Below are 16483 nucleotides of genomic sequence, written 5' to 3'. Positions count from 1 at the left end.
AATTGTTTTGTGGTGATGTTAAAAAAACAAACAAACAAACAAACAAACAAAAAACAGAGCCCTTATCTTTTATGGATGCATACTGAAATTTTATGGATAATTTTTTTAATTAGGCACATTCACTTCAGTCTTTCTAGAACAGAAAATAACATTGAAAAACTGCACACAGCCTCATGTCCACTTACAGGAAGCAGACAATAACCTGGGATCAGCGATTCAGCAGGCTAGTATATATGCACTAAATGACTTAAATCATATTCGTGAACTCCCCGAAGTAAAATATTGTAATGATGGAGGAATATTTTCCTGTGATTCCCCAAGTGATGTAGATGTTGGATCTGTCGGCAGTTTCTCTTGTGGGCCAGATGGTGTCTCCTGAGACTGAAGAATGGAAACACGGACCCAGGAGAGGCAGAGTTTTAAAAAGAGGATAGTGTAATGAAAGCAAAGGGTCAGAGCTCCTGAGCGGGATGGGGTCCCGAATGGGGTGCCCTGTGACTGAGACAAAAGCTCTTACTTTTATACCTTCCCTTGCCTGCTTGGGGAAGAGGAGCTGTTTGAAGAAGGGAACTGGTGTATTCTAATGAAATTCGTCTACCAGGTTTGTTCTGCTTGCCCATCCTAAAGGAATTAGCAGAGTAACCCACTCTATCAGATCTGCTCCATTTGTCAGGCCAAAAGGAATTTTATGATTAACCTCAAGGCCTTGTTACATTATGTCCTAGAGTGAGGAGTGATTTCAATACCTGGAGTTTTAGGATATGGCTGTCTTTTGTTTATTCCACCAGGGACCCCCCTGTCTCCGTAGGGACATGCTAGCTAACCCGTGTCAGTAACTTCTAGAACATTAGGTACAGTAACCTATTTTAAAAAGAACAATCTGGAGACACAGATAAGGCTCACATGTCTGGCCACGGGAGTGAGCAGCTCTTCTTACTGTTCATTTCTTCTGGATTTTCTAAAATGAATGATTACTTTTCAAATCAAATAAAGTGCTAAAATGTAAAATATGCATCAGAGAGAGAGAGAGAAAGAGAGAGAGAGAGAAAATCCTAATTTTTATCATTTGTTTTTCCCAAGTCTTTGTGACTGGAGGCATTCTTCCTGACTACCAATTCATGTTGGATTACTCTGCTCACATATTACACTGGTTTCCCCGAAACACAGTATCGAAGCCATGCAACGACATGCATGAACAAACAGCACACGTGGACAGGACTCCTACCAAGGAAGGACCCCTGTGAAAGAACAGCTTGGAAATCAGAAGGCTTATTGTCATCGTTTTTACACATAATAATTGTAGCAGTAAAGCAAGCATAACAGAACAGCTGTGGGGGAGGGGGAAGGAGAAGCGGGGAGGGGACAGCCTTCCAAGGAGGCAGTGGGACACCCACCTGAGCCAGGTCCTGGCCCTGCCTAGGCCATCCTTACCCCCTGCTGCTGTTTCCTCATGTGTGACATGAATGGAGTTGTTACAAGGGATACAAGGGAAAATATATGTGAACTTCCTGGAAGAGACGTTGGCAGTTAAGTGTGCAGAAACGTCAGCGACGAAGGGGGTCTGGCCTTTTCTTCCAGCAGCAGGACAAGGATCCCCCCCCCCCCAACTTTGAGGAGGTTTTTCTGTACATCAGCCCCACAGTCCACCAGGTCATACTGACAACAATCGGGAGAGGTCTCCAAGCAATTGCCAGTAACAAAGGAAGGTTCACAGAACCTGAAAGTAAAGAATGTTTCCCATAATTAAATCAATCACCGTGTAACAAGTCTATATAGTAAATCTATGCTAACCACAGGCTATATTTTGATTTCACAATCCCATAGTGATGTGATACAATGTATAGAACCAGAAGCTGGAAGCCAGACTTCCGAAAAGAATTATACTATTAATAATTAGAACCCTAAAAATTTACAACAATGAATCAGGAAAGTATCATAAGCATGACCCCAGCTGAAATCCAACCCCCAATCATCATTACCTTTGCTTTTATATTCACTGTCTTGTTCAGGATTTAGTACATCACAACGAAGTGAGGGGATATCACACTTGGTTTTTCCAAAGCCTGTGACCCATAAAACGAGAACTCAATGCTTGTATAAAAGTGGCAAGTGCTAGTTATAAATACTGTTTAAAGACAAACAGAACAGTTCTGTTTTAGAAACGATTAGATGATAAATGTCTCTATTAAAAAAAGAAAATTGAACAAAATGAACATTCTATTTCTTTCCCTTATTATGCTGGTGAAAAATTACCTTTACCGTCATATCAGTTCACAGACCTCAAGCCCTGGAAACCACAGAATCTTTCTAAGTGATCAGAACACACGTCCGTCCCTGACTCCCTGCCACCTCCAAGCACGCTTGCAATTGAGACAGGATACTGTGTTGGTAGGTAGACAGGGGCGTCCCTGGTGGAATAAACAAAAAGCAGCCATATCCTGAAACTCCAGGTCCTGGAATGTCTCCTTCACTCCGGGACATGGACATGAGACCTCGTCTTGAGGTTAATAGATAATCTCAAATCCCTTCTGGCCGGACAAAGGAGCAGACCTGATAGGAATGGGTTGGTTCCTTAATCCCTTCAGGATGAGCAAACAGAGCAAACCTAACAGATGAATTCCATTAGAAGGCTCCAGATACTCACCGGGACACTGCGCCCTGTGACCTAGACGAACTATTAACAGAGGAGAAGCCCGTCTCACAGGGAATCCCCTCATTGTGTGAGAAGTTGGAATAGTGCAGAGAAAACAGCACTACCGTGTGGGACAAGAAAAATAAGTTGCAGTTGGAGAAATAATAAAACATTCTACCAACAAGTACTGGCAAACAAAAGACAGACCGCTTTCTATCAACCTGTTGCAGAAGTCACTCCTGTAGATGTCTAGGAAGAGAAATAGTAAACCAGTAATCGCCATGAATAACCAAGGCAACAAGATAGCTCAGAAAGAAAGTGAAAAATCTCCAGAAAAGGCATTTAAAGATACAGAAATATGTGACTTAAATGACAGAGAATTCAAGACTGCAGTTCTGAAAAAACTCAACGAGATACAAGAAAACACAGATAGGCAGTTAAATGAACTCAGAAACTCAATCAAAGAACAGCATGAGCATTTTACGAAAGAGATTGAAATCTTAAAAAAGAACCAAATAGAATTTCTGGAGATTAAGAACTCAATAGAAGAAATTAAGAATGAAATAACCAGCTTAGGTAGTAGAGTTGACTAGCTGGAGGAAAGAATCAGTGACATTGAAGATAGAAACCTGGAAATGACACAAATAGAAGAAGAAAGAGACTTGAGACTTAAAAGAAATGAAAGAACTCTACAAGAACTTTCTGACTCCATCAGAAAGAGCAATATAAGAATAATGGGCATACCAGAAGGAGAAGAAAGAGAGAAGGGAACAGAGAATATATTCAAACAAATTGTCGATGAGAACTTCCCAAATTTGTGGACAGAACTGGACCCTCGAATCCAAGAAGCAAATAGAACACCTAGTTACCTCAATCCCAACAGACCTTCTCCAAGGCACATTGTATTGAAGCTGTCTAAAATCAACGACAAAGAAAGAATCCTCAAGGCAGCCAGGGAAAAGAAGACGGTAACTTACAAAGGAGAGCCCATTAGATTATCATCCGATTTTTCAGCAGAAACTCTACAAGCCAGGAGGGAGTGGAACCAAATATTCAAACTATTGAAAGAGAGAAACCATGAGCCAAGAATAATATATCCAGCAAAGATATCCTTTAGATATGAAGGAGGAATAAAGACCTTTCCAGACAAACAGAAGCTGAGGGAATTTTCTAATACACGACCTGCACTACAAGAAATACTAAAGGAGGCTATTCGACCACCATCAACAGGGACAATTTGTGGCAACCAAAACTCAAAAAGGGGGAGAGTAAAGGCCTGAACCGGAATATGGGAATGGAGAAAGTAAGCGTGCTGAAGAAAATGGAATACTCTAAATATCAAACTTTCTTTTACATAAACTTAAGGGTAACCACTCAAAATAAATCCAGAACTGAAATATATACTGAAATAAAAGAAGAAACAGAGGGAAACATCATAGAATACCACCACTCAGAAATAATAGACAACAACAAAAAGGCAAAGAAACAATGGAGACACAGCCTTACCAGAAAACTAAAGATAGAATGACAGGAAATCCTCACATATCAATAATCACCCTAAATGTAAATGGACTGAACTCACCAATAAAAAGGCACAGAGTAGCAGACTGGATCAAAAAACTAAACCCAACCATATGCTGTCTCCAGGAGACACATCTCAGCTACAAGGACAAGCATAGACTCAAAGTGAAAGGGTGGAAATTGACACTCCAAGCAAATGGTACCCAGAGAAAATCAGGTGTAGCCATAATGATATCAGATGAAACAGACTTCAAGGTGAAAAAGATAACAAGAGACAAAGATGGACATTTCATAATGGTGAAGGGGACTGTACAACAAGAAGACATAACAGTCATCAATATTTATGCCCCCAATCAGGGAGCACCGAAATACACCAAGCAACTACTAACAGAACTAAAGGGAGAAATTGACCAAAATACAATTATACTAGGGGACTTAAATACATCATTGACAGCTATGGATAGATCATCCAAACAGAAAATAAATAACGAAATAGCAGCCCTAAATGACACATTAGATGAAATGGACATGATTGACATTTATAGAGCACTTCATCCTAAAACATCAGACTACACATTCTTTTCTAGTGTACATGGAACATTCTCAAGGATAGACCATATATTGGGACATAAAATCAGTCTCAACAAATTTAAGAAGATTGAAATCATACCATGCATATTCTGATCACAAGGCTTTGAAATTGGATATCAACTGTAAAAAGAAAGCGGGAAAAAACACAAATACATGGAGATTAAATAACATACTTTTAAAGAAGGACTGGGTCAAAGAAGAAGTTAGAGGAGAGATCAAAAGATACATAGAAACAAATGACAATGAAAATACATCCTACCAAAATTTTTGGGATGCAGCGAAAGCAGTTTTAAGAGGGAAATTTATCTCATTACAGGCCTATCTCAAGAAACAAGAAAACTCCCAAATAAATAACCTCATGTTACACCTTAAAGAACTAGAAAAAGAAGAACAAGTAAAACCCAAGGTCAGCAGAAGAAAGGAAATAACAAAAATTAGAGCAGAACTAAATGAAATAGAGAACAAAAAGACAATAGAAAAAATTAATGTGACAAAGAGCTGCTTCTTTGAAAAGATTAACAAAATTGACAAACCCTTGGCTAGACTTACTAAGATAAAAAGAGAGAAGACACTGATTAACAAAATCAGAAACGTAAAAGGGGAAGTTATCACGGACACCACAGAAATACAAAGGATCATCCAAGAATACTATGAAGGACTATATGCCACCAAATTCAACAACCTAGAAGAAATGGATAAGTTCTTAGAAACATATAGCCTTCCAAGGCTGAACCATGAAGAACTGGAAAATCTAAACAGACCGATCACCAGTAACGAAATTGAATCAGTCATCCAAAACCTTCCCAAAAGCAAAAGTCCGGGACCAGATGGCTTCACTAGTGAATTCTACCAAACCTTCAAAGAGGATCTAATACCAATTCTGCACAAACTCTTCCAAAAAATTGAAGAAGAGACAGTACTCCCTAACTCATTTTATGAGGCCAACATTACCCTGATACCAAAACCTGGTAAGGACAGCACAAAAAAAGACAACTACAGACCAATATCTCTAATGAATACCGATGCAAAAATCCTAAATAAAATTCTAGCAAATCGAATACAACAATGCATTAAAAAGATTATTCATCACGACCAAGTGGGGTTCATCCCCGGGGCACAAGGATGGTTCAACATACGCAAATCCATCAATGTGATACATCACATAAACAAAATAAAGGACAAAATCATATGATTCTATCAATTGATGCAGAAAAAGCATTTGACAAGATACAACATCCATTTATGATTAAAACACTTAATAAAATGGGTATAGAAGGAAAATACCTTAACATAATACAGGCCATATATGACAAGCCCTCTGCTAATCTCATAATTAATGGAGAAAAACTGAAGCCCTTTGCTCTACGTTCAGGAACACGACAGGGATGTCCCCTATCACCTCTGCTTTTCAACATAGTGTTGGAAGTCCTTGCCAGAGCAATCAGGCAAGAGAAAGAAATAAAAGGCATCCAAATCAGGAATGAAGAAGTTAAATTATCACTCTTTGCAGATGACATGATGCTATATATAGAAAACCCTAAAGACTCCACCAAAAAGCTATTAGAAACAATCAACGGATACAGTAAAGTTGCCGGCTACAAAATCAACGCACAAAAGTCCATTGCCTTCCTATATACTAACAATGAAATCTCAGAAAAAGAAATACAAAAAACAATTCCTTTTGCAATTGCAGCAAAAAGAATAAAATACCTAGGAATAAACTTAACCAAGGATGTGAAAGACCTATATGCTGAAAACTATAATACATTTTTGAAAGAAATTGAAGAAGACACAAAGAAATGGAAAGACATTCTGTGCTCATGGATTGGAAGAATCAACGTAGTTAAAATGGCCATATTACCCAAAGCAATATACAGATTCAATGCAATCCCCATCAAAATCCCAATGGCATATTTTAAAGAAATAGAACAAAAAATCATCAGATTTGTTTGGAACCACAAAAGACCCCGAATAGCCAAAGCAATCTTAAGGAAAAAGAACAATAATGGAGGTATCACACTTCCTGACTTTGGCTTGTACTACAGGGCTACAATAATCAAAACAGCATGGTATTGGCAGAAAAACAGACACATAGACCAATGGAATCGAATTGAAAACCCAGAAATAAAACCACATAAATATGGACAGATAATTTTTGACAAAGAAGCTAAAAACATACAATGGAGCAAAGACAGCCTCTTCAATAAATGGTGCTGGGAGAATTGGATAGCCACGTGCAAAAGAATGAAACTGGACTGCTATTTGTCACCATGTACCAAAGTTAATTCAAAATGGATCAAAGACTTAAGCATAAGACCTGACACAATAAACTGCATAGAAGAAAACATAGGTACTAAACTTATGGACCTTGGGTTCAAAGAGCATTTTATGAACTTGATTCCAAAGGCAATGGAAGTAAAAGCTAAAATAAACGAATGGGACTATATGAAACTTAAAAGCTTCTGCACAGCAAAAGAAACCATTGACAAAATAAAGAGGCCACCAACTGAATGGGAGAAGATTTTTGCAAACAGTGCCTCCGATAAGGGGCTAGTATCCAGAATATACAAGGAACTCATGCAACTCAACAACAAAAAAACAAACAACCCAATTGAAAAATGGGCAGAGGACTTGAAGAGACATTTCTCCAAAGAGGACATACAAATGGCAAATAGACATATGAAAAAATGCTCAACATCACTAATCATCAGAGAAATGCAAATCAAAACCACAATGAGATATCGCCTCACCCCAGTCAGAATGGCTATCATCAACAAGACAAATAATAACAAATGTTGTAGAGGCTGTGGAGAAAAAGGAACCCTCATACACTGTTGGTGGGAATGCAGACTGGTGCAGCCGTTATGGAAGGCAGTGTGGAGGTTCCTCAAAAAATTACGAATAGAATTGCCATATGACCCAGCAATCCCTCTCCTGGGTATCTACCCAAAAAATCTGAAAACATTTAGAGATAAAGACACGTGTGCTCCAATGTTCATTGCAGCTTTGTTTACGGTGGCCAAGACATGGAAACAACCAAAATGTCCTTCGATAGATGAATGGATAAAGAAGTTGTGGTATATATACACAATGGAATACTATTCGGCAGTAAGAAAAGATGATATAGGAACATTTGTGACAACATGGATGGATCTTGAGAGAGTAATGCTGAGCGAAACAAGTCAGACAGAAAAAGCGGAGAACCATGTGATTTCACTGATATGTGGTATATAAACCAAAAACAACAAAAGAACAAGACAAACAAATGAGAAACAGAAACTCATAGACACAGACAATAGTTTAGTGGTTGCCAGAGGGTAAGGGGGGCGGGGGGTGGGGCGTGGGAGATGAGGGTAAGGGGGGCGGGGGGTGGGGGGTGGGAGATGAGGGTAAGGGGGATCGAATATATGGTGATGGAAGGAGAACTGACTCTGGGTGATGAACACACAATGGGATTTATAGATGATGTAATACAGAATTGTACACCTGAAATCTATGTAATTTTACTGACAATTGTCACCCCAATAAATTTAATAAAAAAAAAAAAAAAAAAAGAAGGCTCCAGCCCCCTTCCCCAAGCTGGCAGGGGAAGGTATAAAAGTAAGAGCTTTTGCCTCAGTCACTGGGCATCCCCATTTGGGACCCCCTCCTGCTCGGGGGCTGTAACCTCTTCTCCTGCCTCTAATAAACTATCTTCCTTTACAGCTTTTTACCTCTCCCTGGTCCGTGTGTCCATTTGCCCCGACCAGCGGGGCATTCAACAGGGACCGAAGGGAGACACCCTGAAAAGAGAAAATAGGAGGCGCGAAGAAATGGAGGCAAGACAAAGTTCTGATCAAGCCTCAAATTTTTTATTGTAGCTACAAGATTATATGGGTTAGGGTAAACTGGGCGGGGAGTGAATGAGGAAGGAGAGAGCGGAATGAGGAAGGGGCTTTACTTATCAGAGACGTGACCTTTTAAGGGCAAACTGACTGTTCCAGGAATTAGGTCATGTGCTGCCGGATAGCATAGTTTCTCTGAGTCAGGCTCCTACATCCATTCTTCGGCCTCACGAGACACGATCCCGGCCACACCCAGAAACTGCCGGCAGATCCAACAACATCTACATCACTAGTATGTGGACACCAATGAGCGGACCTCTTTCCCTGTCAAGAGTCCCAGCCACACCCGCGCCTGGGCCCAGTGGCACAGGACTTATGCTTCCTTGTCAGAGCTACTGCTCATCCTAAGAAGCTGAGCTTTTGCTCCATATCCTCTGTGATATCTGGATGGGGCTCCATGCCGTGGCTCATGCCAAAAAGACCTGCAGGGTCCAGAATGAGAGAACTTGGAACTAGAGCACAACTCTTACTCTTTATTTCTGTTTATCACCTGCAATGCCTCAATTTAGCATGTGGAATTACAGAAACTCACAGTTTTGAAGTCTTACCATGTCTGCCGAACTAATCTCAAAATACGCAGGGTTCCCCACATTTTGTCTCTGAATTACTGACTCCACAGCTTTCCAAAGCCTGAGCCTGCCTGCTCTCTCACTTTTAAAGAATTACTTGAAAATGTAAAAAGCCAAAATCTGAAACCAAGCATTCAAGGTCTTATTAATGAATTGAAGAAGCAGTCTGTATTTGCAAATGAAACATCACACAGGACTGTTTTCTGTAAGAGGTCCCCCCAAACACTCAGATGTGGGTATTTTAATAATCCTCACAAAGTAGGTTTTAATCATCATTAAAATAAAACTATAATTCCAAATCACAGTGAAACGTTTTTACGTCAAAGGAAACTCATCAGTATTCAGAAATAAAGCTGTGAGAATAAACACATGTTCCCCCCGGGTGAAATCTGGGGGAGAACTACGGATGCAACCAGCTTAGGTGAGTCTGTGTTGTGGGAATCTGGTTACATGAAGCTTGTAAATAGACAATACACTTGTGTGCTGAGGGGGAATGGACCAGTACTCACCCTCCCGCAGGGCTGGGTGCCACTTACAGGAGGGGGCATGACAGGCCCTGGGGCCGACTCCACTGCAGCTTGTTCTGGGTGTGCTTGTGGGGGTGAGGGGGGGATGGACACCCACATACAAATTCGCCAAGCTGCACGCTTGGTGAGTTACAGCTGAATTTCTGACAATCTGCAGAGCGCGTGGGCACATGTGCTGAAGTCACAGGGCAAGACTGGTAAATGAGCGACCACCTAGTATCCGTCTTGGGTTTCCCGCTCCCCTCCTGGCACAGCCAGTATGCCAGGCCAAGTCCCCGCCCTTTCTTGGACAGCTCACCTGTTGCTCTCTTCTGCTAACATCTGTCACTGCTAAAACACTGTCTCATCAAAACAACCTACCTGAGAAGTCACGTTTTTACTATTATACTGTGTTTCCCTGAAAATAAGACCTAGCCAGACAATCAGCTCTAATGCATCTTTTGGAGCAAAAGAATAGTAAAATAAGACCGGGTCTTACATTTATTTTTGCTCCAAAAGACGCATTAAAACTGATTGTCCGGCTAGGTCTTATTTTCAGAGAAACACGGTAGAACAGATACAGAGCGTAGTTCCTATTCCCAAGAAGCAGAACACCCAACAGAGGAACAGTGCCGATCCCCTTATCTACCCTAATAACACGAGGACTACCAGAAAGAGGACAGGGGGTCAGAGGACACAGCTCTGCAGCCAGACCCACGAGGTCCCCCATAGAGCGGCTCCCACAGCAACAGCACTTTCGGGTAAGTGAAGAGCAGGGTCACTGTCTCTGCAGTAGGTGTTTCGTCCTACCCTTGTCACTGGGAACCACAGGACGAGCACGGGCTGGGATGCGGTGGGAAAACGGTACAGTTCAGGCCGCGGCACAATGGTAGCCGGGGCCAAGAAGAGTGAGGGCCTGTGTGTCAGATGCAGGAGTCAGAGCTCACATGGGCAGGCACGGGGAAGCCAAGGAGGTTCTCACCTCCGGAGCGATTTGTGAGACACGGGTTAAGGCTGAGGGAAGTGCAGGCAGAGGCCCAGCGACATGCAGTCCAGCCAGTGCAGCCTTCTCCCCACAGCTGCAAAACGCCTGCCATGAGAGGAAACTCTCTGGGGTACCTTCATGGCACACAGCAAAGCGGTACATACACACTGTCCACTGCAGCTGAAACAGAGCTGCCTGTCTCCAGACCGCTGAGATTCCCAGGACAGCTGACCCTTGAACAACGCCCAGCTTAGGGGTACTGACACCTGCACAGTTGAAAATCTACATATACATTTTGAGTGTCCCCCCCCCCCAAATTAACTAGTCTCAAAATTTCACCAAATTCCAAAGCATATGAACTTATAAAGAAACCAAAAATTTAATTCCATATCCACAAAACTCAAGTGTTACTGGTAAGACTTTCTAAAGAGGCTCTAAAACTGCAAAGAAACATGTTGTAATGTAGGTGATTTGTCACCATTATCACTTGGCATCTCCCACATTCAGAATCTTACAGCCTTAAGGCACTTCATGCAAACACTCTGTGGACAATCTCCACGTTGAGCAAATCATGACATACAAGTGTACACAGCCCCCTGACCTGGGGTCCAGCCCTGCTCCTTCCTCAGAGCAGCCTTTGAATGCCCAGACCAGCTCCCAGCAGGCCTCTGGCAAGACCGTCCACCTCATTCAGTAAAAACAGACGCCCGCCTCACAACACAAGAATGCTGAGGTATCCGAAATGACACAACAGCAGCTGCAGGGTCCAACAGTTACCAGCCAAAGGCAGAAGACTGCTCAGGGTCCTGAGTGTCAAGACCACTCCTCGACTTCCAGGGGGGCCACTCAGCTCCCGTCTAGAGGGCCGGCTGACCACCACTCCCCTCTTCTGGCTGACGCATGAATTTCCGGACTGTCGCCCACAATTGTAAGCGTTCTTCCCAGGGACTCTGCCCGGGGCTAGCCCCTTCACCTCCTCCCTCCCTGCGACCAACAGCAATGCAAATTCTTTCAAAACAACTGAAGTCCTTTTACTTCTCCAAACTCTCTGTAATAAAAGGGCCCCAGGACCTGGTCCTTTTTTTGGCTATCATATGGCTCAATAAACACTTTTTTTTTTTTTTATCCCCAGGAAAACTTCCGGCCATGAAAGTGATGAACATGCCTTTCCCCCACGATCACCTTTTACACAGTCAGGAATTACATTAATCCCGTGATCTGTCTGATAGTGTTGCTCAAATATTAAAAATATTTATATTTATACAGTCTCACAACTTATTTGTTGAGGAAAACAGGCTAAATGACTTAAAATAAGATAACTTGTGAAAGCCCTCTCCTCCCTGGAGTTTATCTAAAAGTAAACAATTTACAGGCATTACCTCTTTAAGTATTAAAAAAAAAGCCATCAAAACCTAAGAGAACTTTAACTCTCAGGGGACTTTAATTATTCTCAGTTTAAGGACAGAGTGACAGGGCAGGCCGAGTGATAGGATGAATCAGAAAGCTTGGTGAGGTCCGGACTGCTAGAACTCCCTAGGTCCAGTGTTATCCAGAGGTACAGGTGGGAGGGGACAGGAGACAGGAGGGTGGTCTGGAAAGCCCAGGGCCCTCCCTTCACCAGCCCACCCACAGACTAGAAGTAAACAAGCCGGGACAACTGCTGGGAAGGCCAAGGGCTAGGGGCCCTGGTCCCTGCAAAGGAAAGTGCCCGCAGACTCCTGTCTGTCCCTAGACCCAGTGCTCCCCGGGCTCTCTGCAGGTACCTGGAACGAGCCCCACCATGTAGCTGAGGGAGCCAGTGCCACGGCGCAGATTTAGGAATGACAGACCGGCTGCAGGTCTAGGGCCTCCATCAGTTCCGAGTAGATGCAGGGTGCCGAGACGAGGATGTTGCCGAGCTTCCACGCCAAGTCCTTGTACACTTTTCTTTGAATTCTTCAAGACACTAATCTGCGCGGTGGAAGGCTGGGAAGCCTGCTCCAGCAGTGGGGTCCGGATGTACTGCGCTTCCTTCAAATCCTCTAACAGCCCATCGTTGCCTCCACAGCACTCAGTGCACAGCCCACCTCCAAGACCTCGCTCAGGCAGCACTGCGAGCAATGATTTTTAAGAGCGATTCATATCACAGGTAAGAACAGAACAACAAAATTTCATAACACCTACTTGTTTCAAATTACGAATTGTGAAAATAATGCAGATGGAATGTTTTGTCAACATCCACCCCACCCACACGGATGCCTGATTCACAAGGAAAAAAAACCCAGTTAAATTTGAAATTCGATTATATCCATCCAGAAGTTTGTAATTTATAGCAGCAACTACACTCAAATGAACTTGAGATACCTAGAACTTACTTAAACACCATTAAAGTATGAATTTAATACGAGTAAAATTTGTCAACCTAGAAAGTCAAGGTTTTAGGATTAAAATGATCTTGAATATAGGTCTGCCTTAACAGGGATATGTCCACATATGGCAAAATCATTGAACGTAAACATGGTAAGAGAACTGACATGTCTGAAAAATCATTCTGCTAGCAACCTCTCTTTGAATATTTCAAGTGCTACAGATCTTTTTTTAATCTTTAAAGCAAAAAAATAATTGAAATTCAGGTAAACAACAAATACTAAGAAGTTATTCATTGTTTATTTGAAATTCAAATGTGAGTGGTGTTCTATATTTTATCTGGCAACCCCACACCCCCCACACACAAAAATGCTAGGCAGCAACCTGTCCTTCTGCTGCTCTGGATCTTCTGGTGCACAGATTTCAGGCAAAGACAATATCAGTAAAACTATCTTACCCAACAGAACACATTGTGACAAAAACTATTATTGTAACAAATAAAGAATCTGATTCAGGCTACCCCAATACCTGCTTTTGAACTTATAGGCTATGCCACCTTTCCAGACCTTCAAAGGTAAAAAGTACATGTCTTACCTTCTTCCCAACTGCCTTCAGGAATGAAAAGTAACACCATGTGTCCCCCTCTGAGCCAATTAATAAAGTACAATGTACCTTCACCTCACCATGGGGAAAATACTTTGTAGAGGTCTTACTCTTCCTAAAACTACACAAATATCTTTTGCAATTTTATACTTACTCCATGTAACTTTTTCAAACTAATGGTTTCCCTCACATAAAATGGTAACGTTTTACAAAATATCTCATAAATAGTTGGGAAAAAAGGGTAAACACATGAGCTCACAAAGACTGACACAAACACTGAAACAGGACAATTTCCATAATAACATAATTTTATTATTACAAAGTTTATACTTGCTTTCCCCTCACACTGCTCTGGATTTCTAACATACCCCACTCACACAACTGGCAATTGTGCTGGGTGAGGCATTCCCAGGAATGAAAATAAATGACCACGAATAAATCTCAGCTTCTTACACAAAATGTATGAAGGGTGGGACTTTATACAAACGTCTTCACCACCAGGATTTTGGATCTGAATGTTCCATCACTAGGACAATCCAATTATTAGATTTTTGCCACCATTCGGTTTCAGAGTCTTCGTTAGGTTTTGGTCCACAGCGAGTTAACTTAGCCAGATGGGATCAAGTGCTAATGAGGTAGATTTTAATCTTGGATAAGCCACTTGGTTCTGAGGCTAAAGTCTACACTCCTAGTCTAGGCCAGGCACCGAAAATTTAGGTCACTGCTTAAAAATGGAGTTGTGTTTGGGTGCTTCAGGGTCTGGTTATGAGAAGGCCTGGAACCACACATCCTCCATGTGGGTCTGAAATCCACCTTCCACCCAGGAGCCTACAGATGACATTTCATCGCTTTATGTCAATACCATCATTCTCTCTCCAGAAGGCAAACTCAGACTATATATTGGGTATGTTTTATTTTCTACTAAGTACGATCACTTATTTTAAACTTTGCCTCATTTTGAAAATGTATTCCATATGCAAAGGCTAGTTTTTTTAGTAAAAGTAGCTGCAACCTTTTTACAGGCATCACTGACCAGTCACAACCTCATTTTGGCTTCACCACATTTTACAGCAAATTGGGACTGAGTAGATATTTTGCTCCAAATAGCATATCAATGTGTGAGGAGAGGGCTGGGATTAAAAAAAAGAAGAACTGCATGGCCAAAGTCTTATGTTCTTTGCTCCACAACAAATGCACCTCTAAAAGTTCTCAAGGGAGCAATATTTTTTAGCATATAACACACTGGTAAGTAATCTTTGCCCCAAATGACAGAATAACTAACTGTGGGGTAACCCTGCCTGTTGCAACTGGTGGGATTCATGTAACCATCTGTAGGGTCTGACTTTATTAATTTTGCCGGGAACTCTGACACTCCTCTCACACTGGACACAATCACTGCCCGTTACTGACCACTGACGTGATCAGTCGTAATGCCACTCTCACGCTGCTCCTTCCCAAACCCAGGCCAGACCCAGCCAGGAAAGCCAGCGCAAGCAGCAGCCAGCACCACGTCTCATGATTGGCACCTGGAGGTCAGCAGAGCAGGAAGCCATGATCATGGGGGGACGACTGCGATCCTGTAGGTTTGTCAGAGGACACAGCCAGGGCCATGTTCCAAGGTGAATGTCACTTCTAAAGGGAACAAGTAATCACGTGCAGGATGAACTGGGGAAAAGGACCTGTCATGCGAGGACTCAGTTCCTGCTCCCCGCACAAGAACACAGCATATGGCTAGGCCAAAAAGGAAAACCCACGGAGCCATAGGTAGGGGAGTCATACCAGTGTATTCTCGATGGCGGCTGGGTTGGAGACACAGGAAGCAGGAGCTACGTGATCCGCAATCTGCCCTCCACTTCTCTGCCAACCAACCCACTCCACTTACTAGCTGCAATCCGCCAACCAACCAACCAATCAACTCCCTAGCGTAGCCACGGCAATTAATTATTGGGGTGACAATTGTTAGTAAAGTTACATGGATTTCAGGCATACAATTCTGTATTACATCATCTATAAATCACATTGTGTGTTCACCACCCAGAGTCAATTCACCTTCCATCACCAAATATTTTATCTAAACTGTAAACTTTAACCCTAACCCTAACCCTAATCTCGCGAGATGCAGGGTCAAGAGCCCTGCGTGACAGCCAGGGACCATATTCACGGGAGAGCAAGGAGGGAGAGCGAGAGACGCCAGGATGTTTCCCCGCGACCAGAGGTGTAGTTTGTTTTGAGAGAGCTTTGCTTACCTCGGTATTTGCTGTGGAGACACTGCTGCTCTGGGGACAGCATCTACGTCCTTCTGTACCTGCTTCTTTCCCACAGAAATACTGGACAGGGAGGAAAATGTAAGGAGGAGCTTCCTGTGCACAAAATCTGCTGAGTCGTTGAAGAGGGGTGTTGAGCTCCAGCGGACAAAGCAGAGGCAGGGCTTGGTGTGGAACACTGGTATTTGTTATGTGATGCAAGATAAGTTTTAGTGTCATTGTTCTATGAGCAGCTGTTTATTGTTTTCAGTGCCATTCACGGAGGTTTAATTTTAAGCTCCATTTTGCTTCATTGATGTATGTGGTTTATGTCAATTCCACCCTGTTTTGCTTATCATGTTTTGTATTTTGTTGAGTGACCTGGATAATTATATTAAAAACTGCTTTGTCTATTAACACATTTCAAGTTACTCACATCACTCAGGACCAATAACTACTAATGTAGTTTTCACATAACATGCCGACTGCTCCCAAGGCGATGAGCTTCACCTCCTTGAGTGAACTTGGGTCTGCATAGGGCTTGGCCTCTATTAAATGGATGTCTTTCTGCTTTTATGGTCCGGTTTTGACGTTGTTATGTAG

General features: G+C 42.3%; 1 pseudogene; it reads right to left on the bottom strand.

Moving 5' to 3' along the window:
- Nucleotides 1-1527: 1527 nt before the first annotated feature.
- LOC109439558 (protein-L-isoaspartate O-methyltransferase domain-containing protein 2-like) lies at nucleotides 1528-15926 on the bottom strand (annotated as a pseudogene).
- Between the last annotated feature and the right edge of the window lie 557 nt (nucleotides 15927-16483).

This window comes from Rhinolophus sinicus, chromosome 4, assembly GCF_057876585.1.
Source record: "Rhinolophus sinicus isolate RSI-liver-muscle chromosome 4, RSI-T2T, whole genome shotgun sequence".
Taxonomy (NCBI): domain Eukaryota; kingdom Metazoa; phylum Chordata; class Mammalia; order Chiroptera; family Rhinolophidae; genus Rhinolophus; species Rhinolophus sinicus.
Note: the sequence above shows the minus strand (reverse complement) of the source record. Positions and strands in the feature narration are given on the sequence as shown.